Source organism: Hyla sarda, chromosome 10 (genome assembly GCF_029499605.1).
Source record: "Hyla sarda isolate aHylSar1 chromosome 10, aHylSar1.hap1, whole genome shotgun sequence".
Taxonomy (NCBI): domain Eukaryota; kingdom Metazoa; phylum Chordata; class Amphibia; order Anura; family Hylidae; genus Hyla; species Hyla sarda.
The window spans coordinates 8,577,259-8,600,274 of NC_079198.1; the positions used below are offsets into that span (position 1 = coordinate 8,577,259).

The 23,016-nt window shown below is 42.1% G+C and overlaps 1 pseudogene; it reads right to left on the minus strand.

Annotated features, from left to right (window-relative positions):
• Nucleotides 1-1,853: 1,853 nt before the first annotated feature.
• Nucleotides 1,854-16,921, minus strand: LOC130293537 (phospholipase A2 inhibitor gamma subunit B-like; annotated as a pseudogene).
• Nucleotides 16,922-23,016: the final 6,095 nt, after the last annotated feature.

Here is a 23,016-nt window from a genome sequence, read left to right on the forward strand (position 1 = left end):
TCACAAACAAGGGATCATGGGATGTGTAGCTGGAGGGAGGGAATTCCAACAGGAAATAGCTGTTTAGCCATTTAGTTCCAAGAAAGGCATGGATCATTCTTAAGCATGTCCATTACTGTCCAGTAGGTAAGTCCCTTATGTTGGATAACCACTTTAACCACCAACTCAATGGGCCTCATTTACTAAATAGTCTTTGTGGGGTTCAGAGTAGTCTTTGTGGGGTTTTTGTGTCGGACATGACATGTACCACAGTTTGCAACAAAAAAAAAAATCCAGAAAAACCTGAAAAACCTGCAAACTCTCCATTTTACGCAGAAAACCCAAAAAGGGGCGTGGTCATTGGGGGAAAGGAGGTATAAAAAAAATACTTAGGAAAAGCGCAACATTAGTAAATATCATGAAAAAGTACCTGTCGGGGAATAAAAAACACAACGAAAACTACACTCCACTCTTAGTAAATCAGGGCCATAGGCCCTGATTTACTAAGAGGGGAGTGTAGTTTTCTTTGTGTTTTTTTTTTCCGACAGGTATTTTTCCACGGTATTTACTAATTTTAGTTTTTTTTACACATGCTCTGAGCTGTTGGTTTTCCAGAGCTTAAATCCACCATTTTATAAGGAAACGTTAGGAAATGTTTTAGTTATTTTTTTTTGTGGAAAATGTCTGGACCACACCCCTTTTGTAGGCCACACCCACTTTCCACAGTGGCCACACCCTTTTTTACGGTTTTCTGAGTAAAAAGTAGAGTTGGTTGGATTTTTGCTAATTTTGGCGACACAATTTGGGCTCAAAACCCCTAAAAAAAAAAACCTGTCTGGATCACTTTAGCAAAAGACTTCCAAAGTCTTCATCTTTTGCTCCAATGGATGGGTCCAAGAACTTTTTGAGAATTTTTGGTATGTGAAGACCTTCTAGGGTTTTTTCGTGGATATGTTTGTATGCACTTGCGAACGTAATAGGAAAAAAACACTACAAACCATTTGTCATTCATAAGGTCACTTTCGCCATTGTTTGAATTTTAAGGATTTTCTGGAGCATACGTAGTCTTCACCACTGCACCCGTCCATGTCCGTTTCTCCGGTGTGAGCTGCCTTTTCTCTTGGTTGCTTTAGTTTTTTTTTTTTTTTTTACAAGACTTTATTATGTATCATTTTTATTATTATTATTAATAATGAAATAATAACAACAATAATAATTATTAATAATAATAATAATTATTATTATTATTATTAATAAGTCCTTATTTTTTACTTTTTGACATTTTTGGTCTCCATTCACACTCAAAACAAAGGTAAAAAATTCTGCCACTTGTCACCTAATATATACCAGGAGCAGAGGCGTAACTTGTAGTTTCTAGACCCCATTACAAAAATCCGCAGCCAGGCCCCATGTGCCATTTATAAAATTAGTCTCTTATTGGGTAGATTGTTGCTTTGGGGCCCTGATGCGACTGCTACCTCTGCGCCCCCTATCGTTATGCCCCTGCCAAGTATTCGGACAGCTGAGCCTTACCTGTCTCGCTGTGAGCTTAAAGAAGTACTCCACTGCTAGACATCTTACCCCCGCTTGACGTCACGCCAGGCCTGCTCCATTCATGTCTATGGGAGGGGGCGTGTCGGCCAACACGCCCCCTCCCATAGACATGAATGGAGAGGGCGTGGCGTGATATCAGGAGGGGCGTGGCCATGACATAACGATCACGGCCTCTGGCTCCGAGCGTTTTGAACAAAACCACACCCACAATGCCCTGCTCCACCAGAAATCTTTGGAAGTGAATGGAGGAGAAAGCATCATTTACCTGTAAGCTAGTAAATAAGGAAAGCAAAGCGTTATAAAGGTGACTCTGACGGGAGTTCAGAAGTTTTGCACGGGTATTTTTTATATGGCGGTACGTTGTCACGTGGGTGTTGTAGACATGAAGAACATGGCGGCGGTGAGGACGAGCGGTAACAAACAGTTGCGGACGCTGTCGCTTTCATTCGTGCAGACACTGATGAACTTCAAGTTAGTTTTGTTAACCCTCAATGCTCTTTCGGCCGGGACGCACATGTCCTCCGTGGTGCAGCCTCGGATGGCGGCTACATGGTTGTACCCTTGTCTCCCTGTAAAGATGGAAAGAAAAAAATGTCGGTCATGTAAGTGGAAAAATAATAATAATAATATATATATATATATATATATATATATATATATATATATATAAAAGTAGAAACAGCGGCACTCTAGGTTTGTGAAGAAAGGGGTGTCTTTTTAACTCCAAATGAGCGACGTTTCGGCCGGCTCACCCAGCCATTATCAAGCTTGATAATGGCTGGGTGAGCCGGCCGAAACGTCGCTCGTTTGGAGTAAATAAAGACACCCCGACATACGATAATTTCTACATGCGATGGCCTCTCAGAGGTCATCGCATGGTGAAGGCAGCATCAATATGCGATGCTTTTGTATGTCGGGGCCATCGCATAAACGGCTATCCGGCAGCGCAGACTGCTTCAGCTGCCCCCAGATAGCCGTTTACGGTGCCCCGTGTGGTCCGCTGACGATCACTTACCTGTCCTCGGGGCTCCGGCGCGTCTTCTTTGGGATCCCCTGCATCGTCGGCGCTCTCCATCGTCGTCATCACGTCGCTGCGCACGCCGTCCCGTCATCCAATTGGAGCGGCGTGCGTAACAACGTGATTGCGGCGACGGAGCGCGCGGATGCCGGGGAAGCAGAGGCCTTGCCGGAGCATCGGAGACACCTCGGGGACGCAGCGACATCCCGGGCAGCGGTGACGGTCCGGAGGGCAGGTACAGGTGAGTACAACTTCCTCTAACAGTGGTCTACAACCTGCGGACCTCCAGATGTTGCAAAACTACAACACCCAGCATGCCCGGACAGCCAACGGCTGTCCGGGCATGCTGGGTGTTGTAGTTTTGCAACATCTGGAGGTCCGCAGGTTGTAGACCACTGTCCTATACTTTACATTGCACAGATCCCTCAACATGCGATGGTTTCAACAAACAATGGTCCGTTTGGAACGGATTACCATCGTATGTTGAGGGACCACTATATATATATGCATGAAAACTGCACATAATGTTAACTGACCCCAACCCTTCACAAAGTCTCCTAGGTGATCTCCAACACCAGTAGCCTAATTAGAAGAGCAGGTGCTGCGATCAGACTCCACTCCCTCTCTCTGCAAAACCAGAAGATTCATGGGAAATGTAGGCAGCATTAGGAAATCATTTCAGTGATGGAATTACATCCAAAATGGAGCCTAACCCCATGCCTGCCACATCAGCAAAAACAGGAAAGCAGAAGGCATCCACAAGAACCTCTACACTATTCTCTTATACGAGCTTAACCCCTTAACGACCACGGATGTAAATGTACATCCTGGTGCTGCGGTACTTAGCGCACCAGGAAGTACATTTACATCCTGTGTATGACCATGAGCATATGAGCGGTGCTCGCGTCAAACACGGTAGGTTCCGGCTGCTAGCAGCAGCTGAGGACCCGCCGGTAAAGGCTGACATCCGCGATCGCGAGGATGTCTGCCATTAACCTCTCAGATGCCGTGATCTGCGGGAGTGCCCATGTTAAAATAGATGATCGGATCGCCCGCAGCGCTGCCGCGGGGATCCGATCATCTGTAATAGCAGACGGAGGTCCCCTCACCTGCCTCTGTCCGTCTCCCGGCGTCTCCTGCTCTGGTTTGAGATCGAGAAAGACCAGAGCAGAAGATGACCGATAACACTGATCAGTGCTATGCCCTATGCATAGCACTGAACAGTATTAGCAATCAAATGATTGCTATAAATAGTCACCTATGGGGACATAAAAAGTGTTAAAAAAAAAAAAGTTAAGAAATTGAAAAAAATAAAAGTTAAAAAAATAAATAAAAATCCCCTCCCCCAATAAAAATGAAAATTGTCACTTTTTCCCATTTTACCCCCAAAAAGCGTCATTTTTTAAATAAACATATTTGGTATTGCTGCGTGCATAAATGCCCAAACTATCAAAATATAATGTTAATGATCCTGTACGATGAACAACGTAAATGTAAAAAAAAAAAAAAAAAAAAAAAAAGGCCAAAAATTATGCTTTTTAGTCACATTTTATTCCCCAAAAAATGCTATAAAAAACTTATCTAAAAGTTTTATATATGCAAATGCAGTATCAATAAAAAAGAACAGATGATGGCGCAAAAAATGAGCCCCCATACTGCCCTATATACGGAAAAGGGAAAAAGTTATAGGTGGTCAAAATTTGGCGATTTTAGATTACTGATTTTGTACAAAAAGTTTTAGATTTTTTTTAAGCGGTACAAAAATAAAAAATTATCTAGCCATGGGTATCATTTTAATCGTATCGACCCACAGAATAAAGAACACACGTCATTACCGTAAAGTGTACAGTGTGAAAGCGAAACCCTCCAAAATGTGCAAAATTGTGGCTTTCATTTACATTTCCTCCCCAAAAAATAATTATTTGGGTTCGCCGTACAATTTTATGATAAAGTGAGAGGTTTGACTACAAAGTACAATTGGTCACGCAAAAAACAAGCCCTTATATGGGTCTGTAAATGGAAATATAAAAGAGTTATGGATTTTAGAAGGTGAGGAGGAAAAAACGAAAACGCTAAAATAAAATTGGCCTGGTCCCTAAGGTTAAAAGTAACTTGGTTCTTAAGGGGTTAAGTTGTGTCACATAAATAACATAAATAAATAATATTGAATAAAAAAAAAATAAAAAATAAAAAATGTATTAAAAAAATTCAATTAAATAAAAAATAAAAAAATAAATTAAATAAAAAAATAAATAAAAGTGTTTCTTCAACTTTGGGCCACTCAGTACAGCAGAGAAAAACCACAACAAATAACAAAACAAAATTTGGAATTCTAAAAAAAATGAATTTTGGACTGCAAAATTTGGATAAAATTTGATTTGAGCCCAATTGACTTGCTGATCTTTACTGTACTAAAAATTTTGTTCCCACACTATCAGAGGCGTCACCTCCGTAGATCTAAGTTCTCGCCGTCTTTGAAGAACTTTACCTGTAGCAGAGATCGACCGCGAGACACATCTCGTCTCCTCCACGGTGCAATCCACAAAGACGTTGTTACAATCGCAGTTTTTTGCGTTTAAGGCGAAGCAGGATTTACACGTGATGCCTTTGGCTTTGACGTTCCTAGAGGTAGGTTTAGGCGGTGGAACTTATGGTAGAATAAAAAACAAACAAAAAAAAATTAAATTAAGATGTTAAGCAAAAAAAAAAAAAAACATCACATTGCATTTCTCATGTTCACCACTAGATGTCAGCAGAACAGTTCCTACCATGAAGTCTTGCTTTACAGCCTACAGTAAAACGAAATGTGTGAGAAAACATCCCTCCACATATGTGATGGTCACGGCAACACACAATCTTAACAAAGCCAGATGGCGCTGTGGAGCCAAGTCTTAAAGGGGTACTCCCGTGGAAAACTTTTTCTTTTTGAATCAACTGGTGCCAGAAACTTAAACAGATTTATAAATTACTTCTATTAAAAACATTTGAATCCTTCCAGTACTTATTAGCTGCTGAATACTACAGAGGAAATGGTTTTCTTTTTGGAAAACAGAGCTCTCTGCTGACATCATGGCCATAGTGCTCTCTGCTGACATCTTTGTCCATTTTAAGAACTGTCCAGAGTAGCAGAAAATCCCCATAGCAAACATATGGACAGAGATGTCAGCAGAGAGCACTGTGGTCATGATGTCAGCAGAGAGCTCTGTGTTCCAAAATGAAAACCATTTCCTCTGTAGTATTCAGCAGCTGATAAGTACTGGAAAGATTAAGATTTTTTAATATAAATAATTTACAAATTTGTTTAACTTTTTGACACCAGTTGATAAAAAAAAAAGAAAAAAAAAAGTTTTCCACCAGAGTACCCCTTTAAAGGGGTACTTTCCTGGAAAAAAATTTTTTTTTTAATCAACTGGTGCCAAAAAACAAAAAAGTTTTCCACAGGAGTACCCCTTTAAGCCTAAGCATTTTTGTCTTTTATAAATCAGTGTTTCCCAACTAGTGTGCCTCCAGCTGTTGCAAAACTACAATTCCCAGGATGCTTGGACAGCCGTTGGCTGTCCGGGCATGCTGGGAGTTGTAGTTTTGCCACAGCTGGAGGCAACCTGGTTAGGAAACACTGCCATAAAGCATAAACTTTCTATACCTCCATTAATTTCTCCAGCACTTACTGATGGGGTCCGCAGGAGTGCAGTTGTTTCCTTTGCAGCAGGTGGCGCTGGTCCTCAGGACACCTTTACCGAACCGTATGGCCGCCGTCTTATAGTCCGAGCAGTTACCACAGAGTCTTATGAAGATTGATGTTTTTATCTTTCCACCTGTGTAACATACATCCACAATAAATTGGAAGAAGTAACACGTCAAGAGCTCTGCTATATACAATTATGGATATGTCTCAGGAAATTACCTAAAATATCTATTTAACAAACTATCTATCTCATATCTATCTATCTATCTATCTATCTCATATCCATCTATCTATCTCATATCTATCTATCTATCTCATATCTATCTAATATCTATCTATCTATCTCATATCTATCTATCTCATATCTATCTATCTATCTCATATCTATCTCATATCTATCTCATATCTATCTATCTATCTATCTATCTATCTCATATCTATCTATCTATCTCATATCTATCTATCTATCTCATATCTATCTCATATCTATCTATCTATCTATCTATCTCATATCTATCTATCTGTCTCATATCTATCTATCTCATATCTATCTATCTCATATCTATCTATCTATCTATCTCATATCTATCTATCTATCTCATATCTATCTATCTATCTCATATCTATCTATCTATCTATCTATCTCATATCTATCTCATATCTATCTATCTATCTCATATCTATCTATCTATCTATCTCACATCTATCTATCTCATATCTATCTCATATCTATCTCATATCTATCTCATATCTATCTCATATCTATCTATCTATCTATCTATCTCATATCTATCTATCTCATATCTATCTATCTATCTATCTATCTATCTCATATCTATCTATCTATCTCATATCTATCTATCTATCTATCTATCTCATATCTATCTCATATCTATCTATCTATCTATCTATCTCATATCTATCTATCTATCTTTCTCACATCTATCTATCCCATATCTATCTATCTATCTATCTATCTATCTCATATCTATCTATCTCATATATATCTATCTATCTCATATCTATCTCATATCCATCTACCTATCTCATATCTATCTATCTCATATCTATCTCATATCTATCTATCTCATATCTATCTATCTATCTCATATCTATCTATCTATCTATCTCATATCTATATCTATCTATCTATCTCATATCTATATCTATCTATCTATCTCAAAAACCTCATATCTATCTATCTAGTTATCTACTATCTACTATCTCACATATATCTATCTCATACATATCTATCTATCTATCTATCTATTTAGTGATGTTGTTTCTGTTCTATGAAGCTGATACTAGGACTGACCTGTATTTATTTATTAATATACTTCTGTATTTTTCTGTCTATTGAAGCTGATGCTTTGACCTGTAATTAAATCTTTGGTTGTAGTAATTACGTGGCTCAGATCCGCCGCCTGCTGTCCTTACCTTCAGGAAGTCATCGCTCACCCATTAGTATAAACCTCTGTAATGTTTGTTCTTTCTCTGTTTTTTCTGTTTCCTGCTTCTTACTAATGATTTCCAGATCTTAAACCACTTAGAGGAGGGTTTTACCCATAGGCATGCCAGAGGGCACCTAATGCTGCGGGTAGAATAGGGACATGTCCTGACCGACCTCTAACTCAACAAAAGCAATGTAACAATTTGTGTTTTCTTGAATGATTGACAGGTAATTTTTTTTTTTAAGTGTACCTGTCATTAGCAAAAACTTTTTATATAATGTAGAAAATAACATTATATGTATCTTTGTAATATACATTGTTTAAAAAAATGTCTATATTTTTGTCCCTTCAGCTATTGTCTGTGAGGAGTCCAAATACAAGTGTGGGTGGACAAGCAGAACAGTGTGCACTGAGGACAAGCAGGGCTCTGTACACTGAGGACAAGCAGGGCTCTGTACACTGAGGACAAGCAGGGCTCTGTACACTGAGGACAAGCGGGGCTCTGTACACTGAGGACAAGCAGGGCTCTGTACACTGAGGACAAGCAGGGCTCTGTACACTGAGGACAAGCAGGGTTCTGTACACTGAGGACAAGCAGGGCTCTGTACACTGAGGACAAGCAGGGCTCTATGCACTGAGGACAAGCAGGGTTCTATACACTGAGGACAAGCAGGGCTCTGTATACTGAGGACAAGCAGGGCTCTGTACACTGAGGACAAGCAGGGCTCTGTACGCTGAGGACAAGCAGGACAGTGTGCACTGAGGACAAGCAGGGCTCTGTACACTGAGGACAAGCAGGGTTCTGTACACTGAGGACAAGCAGGGTTCTGTACACTGAGGACAAGCAGGGCTCTGTACACTGAGGACAAGCAGGGCTCTATGCACTGAGGACAAGCAGGGCTCTGTACACTGAGGACAAGCAGGGCTCTGTACATGGAGGACAAGCAGGGCTCTGTACACTGAGGACAAGCAGGGCTCTGTACACTGAGGACAAGCAGGGCTCTGTACACTGAGGACAAGCAGTGCTCTGTACACTGAGGACAAGCAGGGCTCTGTACAATGAGGACAAGCAGGGTTCTGTACACTGAGGACAAGCAGGGCTCTGTACACTGAGGACAAGCAGGGCTCTATGCACTGAGGACAAGCAGGGCTCTGTACACTGAGGACAAGCAGGGTTCTGTACACTGAGGACAAGCAGGGTTCTGTACACTGAGGACAAGCAGGGCTCTGTACACTGAGGACAAGCAGGGTTCTGTACACTGAGGACAAGCAGGGCTCTGTACACTGAGGACAAGCAGGCCTCTATGCACTGAGGACAAGCAGGGCTCTGTACACTGAGGACAAGCAGGGCTCTTTACATGGAGGATAAGCAGGGCTCTGTACACTGAGGACAAGCAGGGCTCTGTACACTGAGGACAAGCAGGGCTCTGTACACTGAGGACAAGCAGTGCTCTGTACACTGAGGACAAGCAGGGCTCTGTACAATGAGGACAAGCAGGGTTCTGTACACTGAGGACAAGCAGGGCTCTGTACACTGAGGACAAGCAGGGCTCTATGCACTGAGGACAAGCAGGGCTCTGTACACTGAGGACAAGCAGGGTTCTGTACACTGAGGACAAGCAGGGTTCTGTACACTGAGGACAAGCAGGGCTCTGTACACTGAGGACAAGCAGGGTTCTGTACACTGAGGACAAGCAGAACTCTGTACACTGATAACAAGCAGGGCTCTGTAAACTGAGGACAAGCAGGGCTCTGTAAACTGAGGACAAGCAGGGTTCTGTACACTGAGGACAAGCAGGGCTCTGTACACTGTGGACAAGCGGGGCTCTGTACACTGAGGACAAGCAGGGCTCTGTACACTGAGGACAAGCAGGGATCTGTACACTGAGGACAAGCAGGGCTCTGCACACTGAGGACAAGCAGGGATCTGTACACTGAGGACAAGCAGGACAAGCAGGGATCTGTACACTGAGGACAAGCAGGGCTCTGTACACTGAGGACAAGCAGGGCTCTGCACACTGAGGACAAGCAGGGATCTGTACACTGAGGACAAGCAGGACAAGCAGGGATCTGTACACTGAGGACAAGCAGGGCTCTGTATACTGAGGAAAAGCAGGGCTCTGTACACTGAGGACAAGCCGGGCTCTGTATACTGTGGACAAGCAGGGCTCTGTACACTGAGGACAAGCAGGGCTCTGTACACTGAGGACAAGCAGGGCTCTGTACACTGAGGACAAGCGGGGCTCTGTACACTGAGGACAAGCAGGGCTCTGTACACTGAGGACAAGCAGGGTTCTGTACACTGAGGACAAGCAGGGTTCTGTACACTGAGGACAAGCAGGGCTCTGTACACTGAGGACAAGCAGGGCTCTATGCACTGAGGACAAGCAGGGTTCTATACACTGAGGACAAGCAGGCTCTGTATACTGAGGACAAGCAGGGCTCTGTACACTGAGGACAAGCAGGGCTCTGTACGCTGAGGACAAGCAGGACAGTGTGCACTGAGGACAAGCAGGGCTCTGTACACTGAGGACAAGCAGGGTTCTGTACACTGAGGACAAGCAGGGTTCTGTACACTGAGGACAAGCAGGGCTCTGTACACTGAGGACAAGCAGGGCTCTATGCACTGAGGACAAGCAGGGCTCTGTACACTGAGGACAAGCAGGGCTCTGTACATGGAGGACAAGCAGGGCTCTGTACACTGAGGACAAGCAGGGCTCTGTACACTGAGGACAAGCAGGGCTCTGTACACTGAGGACAAGCAGTGCTCTGTACACTGAGGACAAGCAGGGCTCTGTACAATGAGGACAAGCAGGGTTCTGTACACTGAGGACAAGCAGGGCTCTGTACACTGAGGACAAGCAGGGCTCTATGCACTGAGGACAAGCAGGGCTCTGTACACTGAGGACAAGCAGGGTTCTGTACACTGAGGACAAGCAGGGTTCTGTACACTGAGGACAAGCAGGGTTCTGTACACTGAGGACAAGCAGGGTTCTGTACACTGAGGACAAGCAGGGCTCTATGCACTGAGGACAAGCAGGGCTCTGTACACTGAGGACAAGCAGGGCTCTGTACACTGAGGACAAGCAGGGCTCTGTACACTGAGGACAAGCAGGGCTCTGTACACTGAGGACAAGCAGGGCTCTGTACACTGAGGACAAGCAGGGCTCTGTACACTGAGGACAAGCAGTGCTCTGTACACTGAGGACAAGCAGGGCTCTGTACAATGAGGACAAGCAGGGTTCTGTACACTGAGGACAAGCAGGGCTCTGTACACTGAGGACAAGCAGGGCTCTATGCACTGAGGACAAGCAGGGCTCTGTACACTGAGGACAAGCAGGGTTCTGTACACTGAGGACAAGCAGGGTTCTGTACACTGAGGACAAGCAGGGCTCTGTACACTGAGGACAAGCAGGGTTCTGTACACTGAGGACAAGCAGAACTCTGTACACTGATAACAAGCAGGGCTCTGTAAACTGAGGACAAGCAGGGCTCTGTAAACTGAGGACAAGCAGGGTTCTGTACACTGAGGACAAGCAGGGCTCTGTACACTGTGGACAAGCGGGGCTCTGTACACTGAGGACAAGCAGGGCTCTGTACACTGAGGACAAGCAGGGATCTGTACACTGAGGACAAGCAGGGCTCTGCACACTGAGGACAAGCAGGGATCTGTACACTGAGGACAAGCAGGACAAGCAGGGATCTGTACACTGAGGACAAGCAGGGCTCTGTACACTGAGGACAAGCAGGGCTCTGCACACTGAGGACAAGCAGGGATCTGTACACTGAGGACAAGCAGGACAAGCAGGGATCTGTACACTGAGGACAAGCAGGGCTCTGTATACTGAGGAAAAGCAGGGCTCTGTACACTGAGGACAAGCCGGGCTCTGTATACTGTGGACAAGCAGGGCTCTGTACACTGAGGACAAGCAGGGCTCTGTACACTGAGGACAAGCAGGGCTCTGTACACTGAGGACAAGCAGGACAGTGTGCACTGAGGCTCTATGATATGCCTGTGGCTCACACAGCAGGATGATTGACAAGTCAGCAGCCTGTCCCGCCCTCACTTCCTGTATTTGGTCTCCTCACAGAGACACACAGGCAATAGCTGCAGGGACAGCTTTTTTCACCCAAAATTATACACACTTCTTAAAGGAGTACTCTAGTGCAGAGTATTCCTGCTCCGTCCTCCCCGAGCTGCAAAATAAATGAAAATGAACCATCACTCACCTCCCTGGGTTCCCGCGGAGCGTCACTACAGCTGATCGGTCCTCCGGTCCATCTCCTTCATACTTCCGGGTGTAACGAAGCGTCACATGGCGCTCAGCCTATTATGGGCCGAGGCTGAACATCGCGGCGGCCAGCGATAGGCTGAGCGCCATGTGACGGTTCTCCTTTCACCAATGTATACTACAAATATACTTATAATAGTATTATGTACATTATATAAAGAGTTTTTGCTAACGACACGTACACATTAATGGATCAGTGTTACCCAACATGGGGCTCTCCCGCTGTTGCAAAGCTACAACTCCCAGCATTCCCTGACAGTCCATATACATACAATACCTATTTTAGTTTCTTCATAAACTGAGATACAATCCTCAACACCCGACGGACATTTCTTTGCAGATCCGTGACAGTTCTTCTCCCCAACACACTGTACGCAGGATATGTCTAGAACAGAATGAAACATGTTCAACATCTTCAAACGCCTTCATTTTGCAGATTCGTTCTGTTACCCCTAGGGGGCAGTATTGGTGTAGTCAGTGCTCTTTTAGTATAGATATTCTAGTGATGAATGGAGGTCAGTGTTACCACCTCTGACTAGTTATCAGTCTCTGCTGATCTGCTGCTTTTATGGCAACTGCTACAAAGTGCATTACACTCCAGGGGGCGACAAAGAGAGCGCAGGAGAGAACCCAGAAATTAAAGGGGTATTCTGGCTTTAAACATCTTATCCCCTATCCAAAGGACAGGGGATAAGATGTATGATCGCGGGGGTCCCGCTGCTGGGACCCCCGCGATCTTGTGCAGCCCCTGGCATGCTGTGGCGGGTGCTGTCACTGAGACCGAGACGTGATTCGCCCCTTTGTGACGTCATTAATAGGGGTGTGTGTGGCCTTGACGTCATGTCTTGGTCTCGGAGGCAGTGCCTGGCACAGAATGCCGGGGGGCTACACCAAGATCGCGGGGGTCCCATTGGATAGGGGATGAGATATATAAAGCTGGAATTCCCCTTTAAGAGACCTGTGCAGAATAATGTGCCATGGTTGTGGGGGGATATCAGAATAAAGTAAAATAGTTATTTGGAAAACTTTCCTTAAGGCTGCATTCACACCCCGTTTTGTACATACGGGTGCCGGATCCGGCGGGGGGAGGGGCAACTGGGTGCTTCCGTACCCCGGCCGGATCAGCCCGTGACTCCATTTTCTTTAATGACCCGACCGGAGTCAAACGGTGACACTGTTCGGCTCAGTTTTGACCCGTATGCGGTTTCCTACGGTTTTAGGTCCGGTCCAAAACCGCATACGGGTCAAAACTGAGCCAACCAGAGTCCCCGCTTGACTCCGGTCGGGTCATTAAAGTAAATGGAGTCACGGGCTGATCCGGCCGGGGTACGGAAGCACCCAGTTGCCCCTCCCCCCGCCGGATCCGGCACCCGTATGTACAAAACGTGGTGTGAATGCACCCTCAGATACATTCTCACACTTTTCTGCTGATCTTCTCACCCATTGGGGGAGATTTATCAAAACCTGTCCAGAGGAAAAGTTGCTGAGTTGCCCATAGCAACCAATCAGATCGCTTCTTTCATTTTTGAAAAGGCCTCTGAGAAATGAAAGCAGCGATCTGATTGGTTGCTATGGGCAACTCAGCAACTTTTCCTCTGGACAGGTTTTGATGAAAACTCCCCCATTGACTTTAATGGGCAGCAAATTCTGCTGCAGAAAATCTGCAGCAAAATACGCACATGTGAACGTACCTTTAGGCTGTGTTTCCCTAACACAGTTTCCCCAAGTGTAAACACAGCCTTACCAGTCTCCTGAGGAATTGATCCACTTCCTGAGGGAAAGATATTACTCCCTCTCCATAACCCCTTGAGGACGCTATATTTTTAAATATTTTGTGTTTATTTTTTCTTCTAATAGCCATAAACAATTTGCAGCAAAACTGACACGTTATCTGTATTCCCCAGGATGGTACGATAGCAATCCATTTGATTAGTTTCTGTCATGTTTAAAGGGGTACTCCGGTGAAAAACTTTTTTTTTTTTTTTTAATCAACTGGTGCCAGAAAGTTAAACAGATTTGTAAATTACTTCTATTAAAAAATCTTAATCCTGTAGTACTTATTAGCTGCTGAATACTACCGCGGAAATTCTTTTCTTTTTGAAACACAGAGCTCTCTGCTGACATCATGAGCACAGTGCTCTCTGCTGACATCTCTGTCCATTTTATGAACATCCCAGAACAGCATATGTTTGCTATGGGGATTTCTTTTTACTCTGGACAGTTCCTAAAATGCACAGAGATGTCAGCAGAGAGCACTGTGCTCGTGATGTCAGCAGAGAGCTCTGTGTTTCAAACGGAAAAGAATTTCCACTGTAGTATTCAGCAGCTAATAATTACAGGAAGGATTGATATTTTTTAATAGAAGTAATTTACAAATCTGCTTAACTTTCTGCCACCAGTTGATTTAAAAAAAAAAAGAAAAAGAAAGTTTTTCACCGGAGTACCGCTTTAACTACTTAAAAAAAAACTTTTAAATATATAATTTTATTACTATTTTCTGACTACTTTTAACCATTTCACTTTTTAGTCCACATCGCTGTATAGGAACATATAGGGAGGTTTATCAAAACCTGCGCAGAGGAAGAGTGGTGCAGTTGCCCGTAGCAACCAATCAGATTGCTTCTTTCATTAAAATAAAAAGAAATAAAAGTAGCAATCTGATTGGTTCCTATGTGTCAACTTTTCCTCTCATTTTGATAAATCTCCCCAATAGTTTTTATTCCCTTTATGGGGTTTTAGGGCAGAATGATGGAGGGTTCTTGAATTTTGTTCTTATTTTAGTACAAGGAGCAACATAACAAAATGTAAAAAAGGGTAAAAAACATAACAAAATGTGAAAGGGCTGCCAAGCCCCCTCCCATAGACTTGCATTGAGGGGGTGTGGCATGACATCATGAGGGGGCCTCATGACCCCCCGTAGCCCGCACCCAACGTTTGGAACAAAATGCTCCGGATGCTGGGGCAGTGGAGTACCCCTTTAAAGGGGTACTCTGGTGAAAAACTTTTTTTTTTTTTTTTTTTTAAATCAACTGGTGCCAGAAAGTTAAACAGATTTGTAAATTACTTCTATTAAAAAAAATCTTAATCTTTCCTGTACTTATTAGCTGCTGAATACTACAGCGGAAATTCTTTTCTTTTTGAAACACAGAGCTCTCTGCTGACATCACGAGCACAGTGCTCTCTACTGACATCTCTGTCCATTTTATGAACTGTCCAGAGCAGCATATGTTTGCTATGGGGGATTTCCTTTTACCCTGGACAGTTCCTAAAATGGACAGAGGTGTCAGCAGAGAGCACTGTGCTCGTGATGTCAGCAGAGAGCTCTGTGTTTCAAACGGAAAAGAATTTCCACTGTAGTATTCAGCAGCTAATAAGTACAGGAAGGATTAAGATTTTTTTAACAGAAGTAATTTACAAATCTGTTTAACTTTCTGGCACCAGTTGATTAATAAAATAAATAAATAAAAAAAAAAAAGGTTTTCACCGGAGTACCCCTTTAAGGTTGTAAGTGCTCAATGTGTCTCTGTAAAGTCCATCAGGCCAAAGCAGAGACTGTTTATAATAAGGATCACAGTCTCTCGGGGACCAGCCATTTCCTTCAATTAAAGGGGCAGCTCACTGTTATGAATGGACACTGTGTAATACTTGATTACACCTGCGGAGGCGCTGTAGGAAGAGTGAACACTTACTGTCAGGTTTCTCCAGATGACAGCTGATCAATAGGGGCTTAGTAGGGGGACACCTTGTGATCAGCTTATTGTCTAGAGCAGTGGTCTCCAACCTGCGGACCTCCAGCTGTTGCAAAACTACAACTCCCAGCATGCCCGGACAGCCAACGGCTGTCCCGGCATGCTGGGAGTTGTAGTTTTGCAACAGCTGGAAGAACCCTGGTCAAAAAAAAAACACAGCATTGAGCACTGTGATTTTCTGTGAGTCAGACTGGTGATCACATGACCCAGTTACAGGAATGAAATTCATTGATGCAACGGCTGTCCGGACATGCTGGGAGTTGTAGGTCCGCAGGTTGAAGACCACTGGTCTAGAGACTTTTCCAAAAAAAGTAAGGACTGTTCAAAGCGGAGAACCCCTTTAATCATCTATATGGGGGAGATTTATTAATAAAGTGCGTAACTCTCCTATATACATTAGTAATTAACTATACTCTAATATGCAGTTATATCTATATCCCCAATCATCATCATCAGGAGAAGTAAGTGGGAGTATATATATATATATATATATATATATATATATATATATATAAAAATATATATATATATATATATATATATTTATTTATATATCAAAATAACATTTAGTTGTGTAAGTGACTATAATATAATAATAATAGTAATAATAATAATGGATAACAAAAATAATAACGGATAATAATACATTAATAATAGAAACCATAATAATAATAATACAAACAATAATAACAATAATACTATAAAAAATATAAGAAAATATTAGTGTAATAAACATGTATTAAAAAAGAAAACTTCATGGTTTATTAAAAAAGAAAAAATATTCTGCTGCTAAAAATATTAATAAAAGTGCAATACAGATGTAAATATAAAAAAAAAACTAATAAAATAAATATAAAAAAATAAAATGTATTGTTTAATGAAACAATAATTAAATTTAAAACAAATAAATCATTTATTAGGTGTATTGTTATGATGCTATAAATATATATATATATTTTTTTTTTTAAGTTGACATAAAATAGAAATCTGATCTATAATAATGTGAGTAGTCGGAGGTCACCTGACGCCGTTGCCCTCTCGCCCGGGTACCTACCTGCAGCTGTGATGCCACCAGATAAGATGCAGAGGAGCAGAAGATGTGATCCTTCCATGACTTGAAGACGCTATAAGGACAAGGAGTTTACTGTGCAGACTGTGTGCAGATTTACTTTATAACAGGGCGTTGGCTTCATAAGATTATGCCATAAAAAAAAACACCGAGGGGAGGGGATAAATAAAATGGAAATGGCAAAGAGCAGTAAAAGCCTCAGAATTACATCAGACGTGACCGAGGAACCAGGGATGTGCGGAGTCTGAGGAGCAGAAACACCAGAGATCAGAGAGATCAGCAACAGTTGGATCATAATGTTTATTGAGGATGAACCGGAGGCCAGACGTAACCGGGAGAGATGGAGCTGAAAGGGTTAACCCCAAATATTTACAAGAATTGAAAGACATGACTATATTTTATGTTACATTCAGGATTAATCAATACGTGTAACTCAGGATCAGTACAGGATAAGTAATGTAATGTATGTACACAGTGACCTCACCAGCAGAATAGTGAGTACAGCTCTGGAGTATGATACAGGATATAACTCAGGATCAGTACAGGATAAGTAATGTAATGTATGTACACAGTGATCTCACCAGCAGAATAGTGAGTACAGCTCTGGAGTATAATACAGGATATAACTCAGGATCAGTACAGGATAAGGAATGTAATGTATGTACACAGTGACCTCACCAGCAGAATAGTGAGTACAGCTCTGGAGTATAATACAGGATATAACTCAGGATCAGTACAGGATAAGGATTGTAATGTATGTACACAGTGACCTCACCAGCAGAATAGTGAGTACAGCTCTGGAGTATAATACAGGATATAACTCAGGATCAGTACAGAATAAGTAATGTAATGTATGTACACAGTGATCTCACCAGCAGAATAGTGAGTACAGCTCTGGAGTATAATGCAGGATTTAACTCAGGATCAGTACAGGATAAGTAATGTAATGTATGCACACAGTGACCTCACCAGCAGAATAGTGAGTACAGCTCTGGAGTATAATACAGGATATAACTCAGGATCAGTACAGGATAAGTAATGTAATGTATGTACACAGTGACCTCACCAGCAGAATAGTGAGTACAGCTTTGGAGTATAATACAGGATATAACTCAGGATCAGTACAGAATAAGTAATGTAATGTATGTACACAGTGATCTCACCAGCAGAATAGTGAGTACAGCTCTGGAGTATAATGCAGGATATAACTCAGGATCAGTACAGGATAAGTAATGTAATGTATGTACACAGTGACCTCACCAGCAGAATAGTGACTACAGCTCTGGAGTATAATACAGGATATAACTCAGGATCAGTACAGGATAAGTAATGTAATGTATGTACACAGTGATCTCACCAGCAGAATAGTGAGTACAGCTCTGGAGTATAATACAGGATATAACTCAGGATCAGTACAGGATAAGTAATGTAATGTATGTACACAGTGACCTCACCAGCAGAATAGTGAGTACAGCTCTGGAGTATGATACAGGATATAACTCAGGATCAGTACAGGATAAGTAATGTAATGTATGTACACAGTGATCTCACCAGCAGAATAGTGAGTACAGCTCTGGAGTATAATACAGGTTATAACTCAGGATCAGTACAGGATAAGTAATGTAATGTATGTACACAGTGACCTCACCAGCAGAATAGTGAGTACAGCTTTGGAGTATAATACAGGATATAACTCAGGATCAGTACAGAATAAGTAATGTAATGTATGTACACAGTGATCTCACCAGCAGAATAGTGAGTACAGCTCTGGAGTATAATGCAGGATATAACTCAGGATCAGTACAGGATAAGTAATGTAATGTATGTACACAGTGACCTCACCAGCAGAATAGTGACTACAGCTCTGGAGTATAATACAGGATATAACTCAGGATCAGTACAGGATAAGTAATGTAATGTATGTACACAGTGATCTCACCAGCAGAATAGTGAGTACAGCTCTGGAGTATAATACAGGATATAACTCAGGATCAGTACAGGATAAGTAATGTAATGTATGTACACAGTGACCTCACCAGCAGAATAGTGAGTACAGCTCTGGAGTATAATACAGGATATAACTCAGGATCAGTACAGGATAAGTAATGTAATGTATGTACACAGTGACCTCACCAGCAGAATAGTGAGTGCATCTCTGGGGTATAATACAGGATATAACTCAGGATCAGTACAGGATAAGTAATGTAATGTATGTACACAGTGACCTCACCAGCAGAATAGTGAGTGCATCTCTGGAGTATGGGTCTTCAATGGGTCCAAGACATAAGGCTCCAGAACATTGTTTCCAAGTGAATTTTTTTTAATTATAAATATGTGGCCCACAGGTGGCGCTGTTCTAATTTTTGTCATCACTAGAAGAAACAGAACATTGTCCTGGTTGTACTGACATTTGTGGCCGTTTACAAGGATTGAAGCTGATCATACGTGCAGCTCTGGGCTTCCATGTTCTGCTGGATCGGTCCAGTCATTTACCATTGCAGCAGGAAATGTTTTGCGTTCAGTCCTATCGTATTACATATTCCATTAAGATCTATTAGACACATTTTAGATTAAGCAAATATCAAGACTAATACCAGAGTAATGTAATGTGCAACAGGGAGTGTGGACGCACATAATGGAGAGTAAACTGAGGTCACCCTAAATAGCATTGCCTGTGGACCCCGAGGAGCCCCAGGGTTTGGGGGCCTCACAATCTGGATTATTTGGGAAGGGAACTTCAATGGAAATGATTCCCTCACATGGGTCAAAAATGAGTTATAATTATACTATTATATATTCTTATACATACATAATATATTGGTGTATACATACAAATATATACATTCTTAAAGGGGTACTCCGCCCCTAGACATCTTATCCCCTATCCAATTGATAAAGGATAAGATCTCTGTGCAGCACCCGGCGTTCGTTTAGAATGCTTGGAGCAGGCTGCGGGAGTCGTAACGTCACGGCCACGCCCCCTCAATGCAAGTCTATGGGAGGGGGCGTGGCAGCCGCCACGCCCCCTCCCATAGACTTGCATTGAGGGGGCGTGGTCGTGATGTCACAAAGGGCGTGGCTGTGATCTAACGACCCCACCGCCCACTCCAAGCGTTTGGAACAAAATCGGGTAGCGGAGTACCCCTTTAATATGTTGGTGGGTTCAGTCCCATGAGCTGCTCACTTCAGGTCAATCCCCGTTTTTTCTATTACACTAAGGTCAGAACTGTGACTTGTTCATTCCAAAACATTAAAGGGGTACACCGTCCCTAGACATCTTATCCCCTATCCAAAGTATGGGGTAAAAGATGTCTGATCATGGGGGGTCCCAACGCTGGGAATCAGCAAGATCTCCCTGCTGCACCCGGCATTGTTTAGAGCGTTGGGTGCAGCGCCGGAGGCTTGTGACGTCACGGCCACGCCCCCTCAATGGAAATCTATGGGAGGGGGCGTGACAGGCCTTACTTATGGTGTGATCTTTGCTGGTCGACCACAACTCTTCTTCTGTAGTCCTCACTGTACTGCCTAATTACAGTATAAAGTACTGCAACATGTAAACACAGCCTCAATAATAAACATTTGGTGTTTAACCCTTTAAGGACGCTGCCTGTTATAAACTTATACTCCGGTGGAAAACTTTTTTTTTTTTTTTTTTTAAATCAACTGGTGCCAGAAAGTTAAACAGATTTGTAAATTACATCTATTAAAAAATCTTAATCCTTCCAGCATTTATTAGCTGCTGAATACTACAGAGGAAATTATTTTCTTTTTGGAACACAGAGCTCTCTGCTGACATCACGAGCACAGTGCTCTCTGCTGACATCTCTGTCCATTTTAGGAACTGTCCAGAGCAGCATATGTTTTCTATGGGGATTTTCTCCTACTCTGGACAATCCTTAAAATGGACAGAGATGTCAGCAGAGAGCTCTGTGTTCCAAAAAGAAAATAATTTCCTCTTTAGTATTCAGCAGCTAATAAGTACTGGAAGGATTAAGATTTTTTAATAGAAGTCATTTACAAATCTGTTTAACTTTCTGGCACTAGTTGATTTAAAAAAAAAAAAAGTTTTCCACCGGAGTACCCCTTTTAAGACTGGCCGCCATAGTAAATTCTCCCCATAGAACCACATGGCGAGCGGTTGATTAAAGGAAAGGGGTACTTTCCTGGAAATTTTTTTTTTTTATCAACTGGTGCCAGAAAGTTAGGATTTGTAGTGTATGGGTGCTGGATCCGGTTGGGGGGAGCGAAAGCCGTCCGCTCCCGTATCCCAGCCGGATCCGCCCGAACCCCATTCATTTCAATGATCCGACCAGAGTCAAACTCTGACTCCGGTCGGCTCATTTTTGCCCCGTATACGGTTTTCTAACCGGACCCAAAAACTTTTCTCACTAAAATCCTTTTTTTTCCCCTTTTTTGTGTTGTTAAGTTCTGACATCCATAACTTTGTTTTCTATTTTTCATCCAACACCATTGTGTGAGGGCTTTTTTTTTTTTTTTTTGCCGGATGAGCTGTTCTTTTTATTGGTACCATTTTTTGCGATTGATGCTACCTTTTGATATTTTTTTATTCTACGTTTAGGACCGTTTTTTGTGTTTTTGCTGTTTTTGTTTTTTATGGCGTTCACCGTGCGGGATAGATACAATTATCATTTTATTGTACAAGTCATTACGATCATGGCAATACCTATTATGTACAGGTTTGGGTGTTTTTAATTTTTTGGGTGATAATATAGGGTTTTATTGGGAAAAGGGCATCTATTTTATTTTACTGTTTTTACACTTTATTAATTTATTTGAAAACCTTTTATTTATTTTTTACTTTTTACAGGTTATTCTATGCTGCAGTACATCTGTACTGCAGCACAGTATAACAGTCAGTACTACGCTAACAGCCTGTGCGATCCAACCTATGGCTGGACCTCCCAGGCTTCCGTACTACCGTCATCAGCTGGCCTCCTGCTCCCAGCCCTGTAGGTTTTGCTAATGACCTCTGTAAGATGTTTTATCAGTTTGGTTGCCATTACTTTCTATTGCATTATATTTGTGATTTATTTATCCTTGTATAATTGACTATACTTTTTTTTTTTTCTTTTTAAATGGGCACTAAAATGAAAACTAATTTTTGCTATTGCACTTCTTATGGTAAATAAAAAATATTTCTAATGTACTTTATTTAAAAAAGTATTTCTATGTTTTATTTGTGCTTAAAAAAGCTCAAGAGCACATTTTCCCCCATCTTATACACAGACTTAGGACCGAAGTCCAAACACAGGAAGTGCAGCCTGGAGTGCTGAGGGGAAGGGGGGGGGGGTATGTGTCCAACCAACAGCATATGGCAGTTAAGTGTGAGAGGAGCTATGATTGGATGAGGCAGGACACACCCCTCAGCACTCCAGGCTGCACTTCCTGTGTTTGGACCTCGGTCCTAAATCTGTCTATAAGATGGGGGAAAATGTGATCTTGAGCACAAATAAAACATAGAAAACTTTTTTTAATTTATTTTTTAATAAAGTATATTAGAAATATTTTTTATTTACCATAAGGAGTGCAGTAGAAAAAAATTAGTTTTAATGAGAGTTACCCTTTGAATAATACATTTTATTGAGTTACTGTCGACAGCCGGCATATAGATTTGTTTTAAGGGTAAACACAGGTCTGGAGACGGTGAGCCATGTTGTTGATTTTTATTCTTATAAGTGATTACAGTGCAGTTTCATCCGGTGACTACAGACTATGGGGGACATCTCTTACAGTCGGTGTAGGTGCACTGACGTTATACACAGGTTTTATTGGTGTGGTTGGAGTGTACGTGCACCAAATGTAATAAATGGCGCAGGACATGTGATAAATATGGGGCTAGGACACAATTATGGGAAATTTAGCTTCAGAACACCTCTTTGTATGATTCCCTTTCTGCAACTTTTCTAAAACTTTTTTTTTATATTGTCTACAGCCTCTTTTGTAAGGCAGGTCTGGGTTGGTGTAGGTTTGGGGTGTAATTGAGGGCTATGCGCTTTTTTTAAAGAAATCTCTTACCACTGCAAAGTGGTGCACCAAGTCATTTTAGCCAAAACCACTTTAGCAAAAAGTTGCACACAAATCTGCAACAAATTTACACCATAAAGCAGTGTAAAAAGGCTTGATAAATGTCTTCTTGGAGTAGTTCCTATATCCAGCGTCTTCTTGGGGTTGTTCTCTTTTTCCTTTTTTCTCCATCCA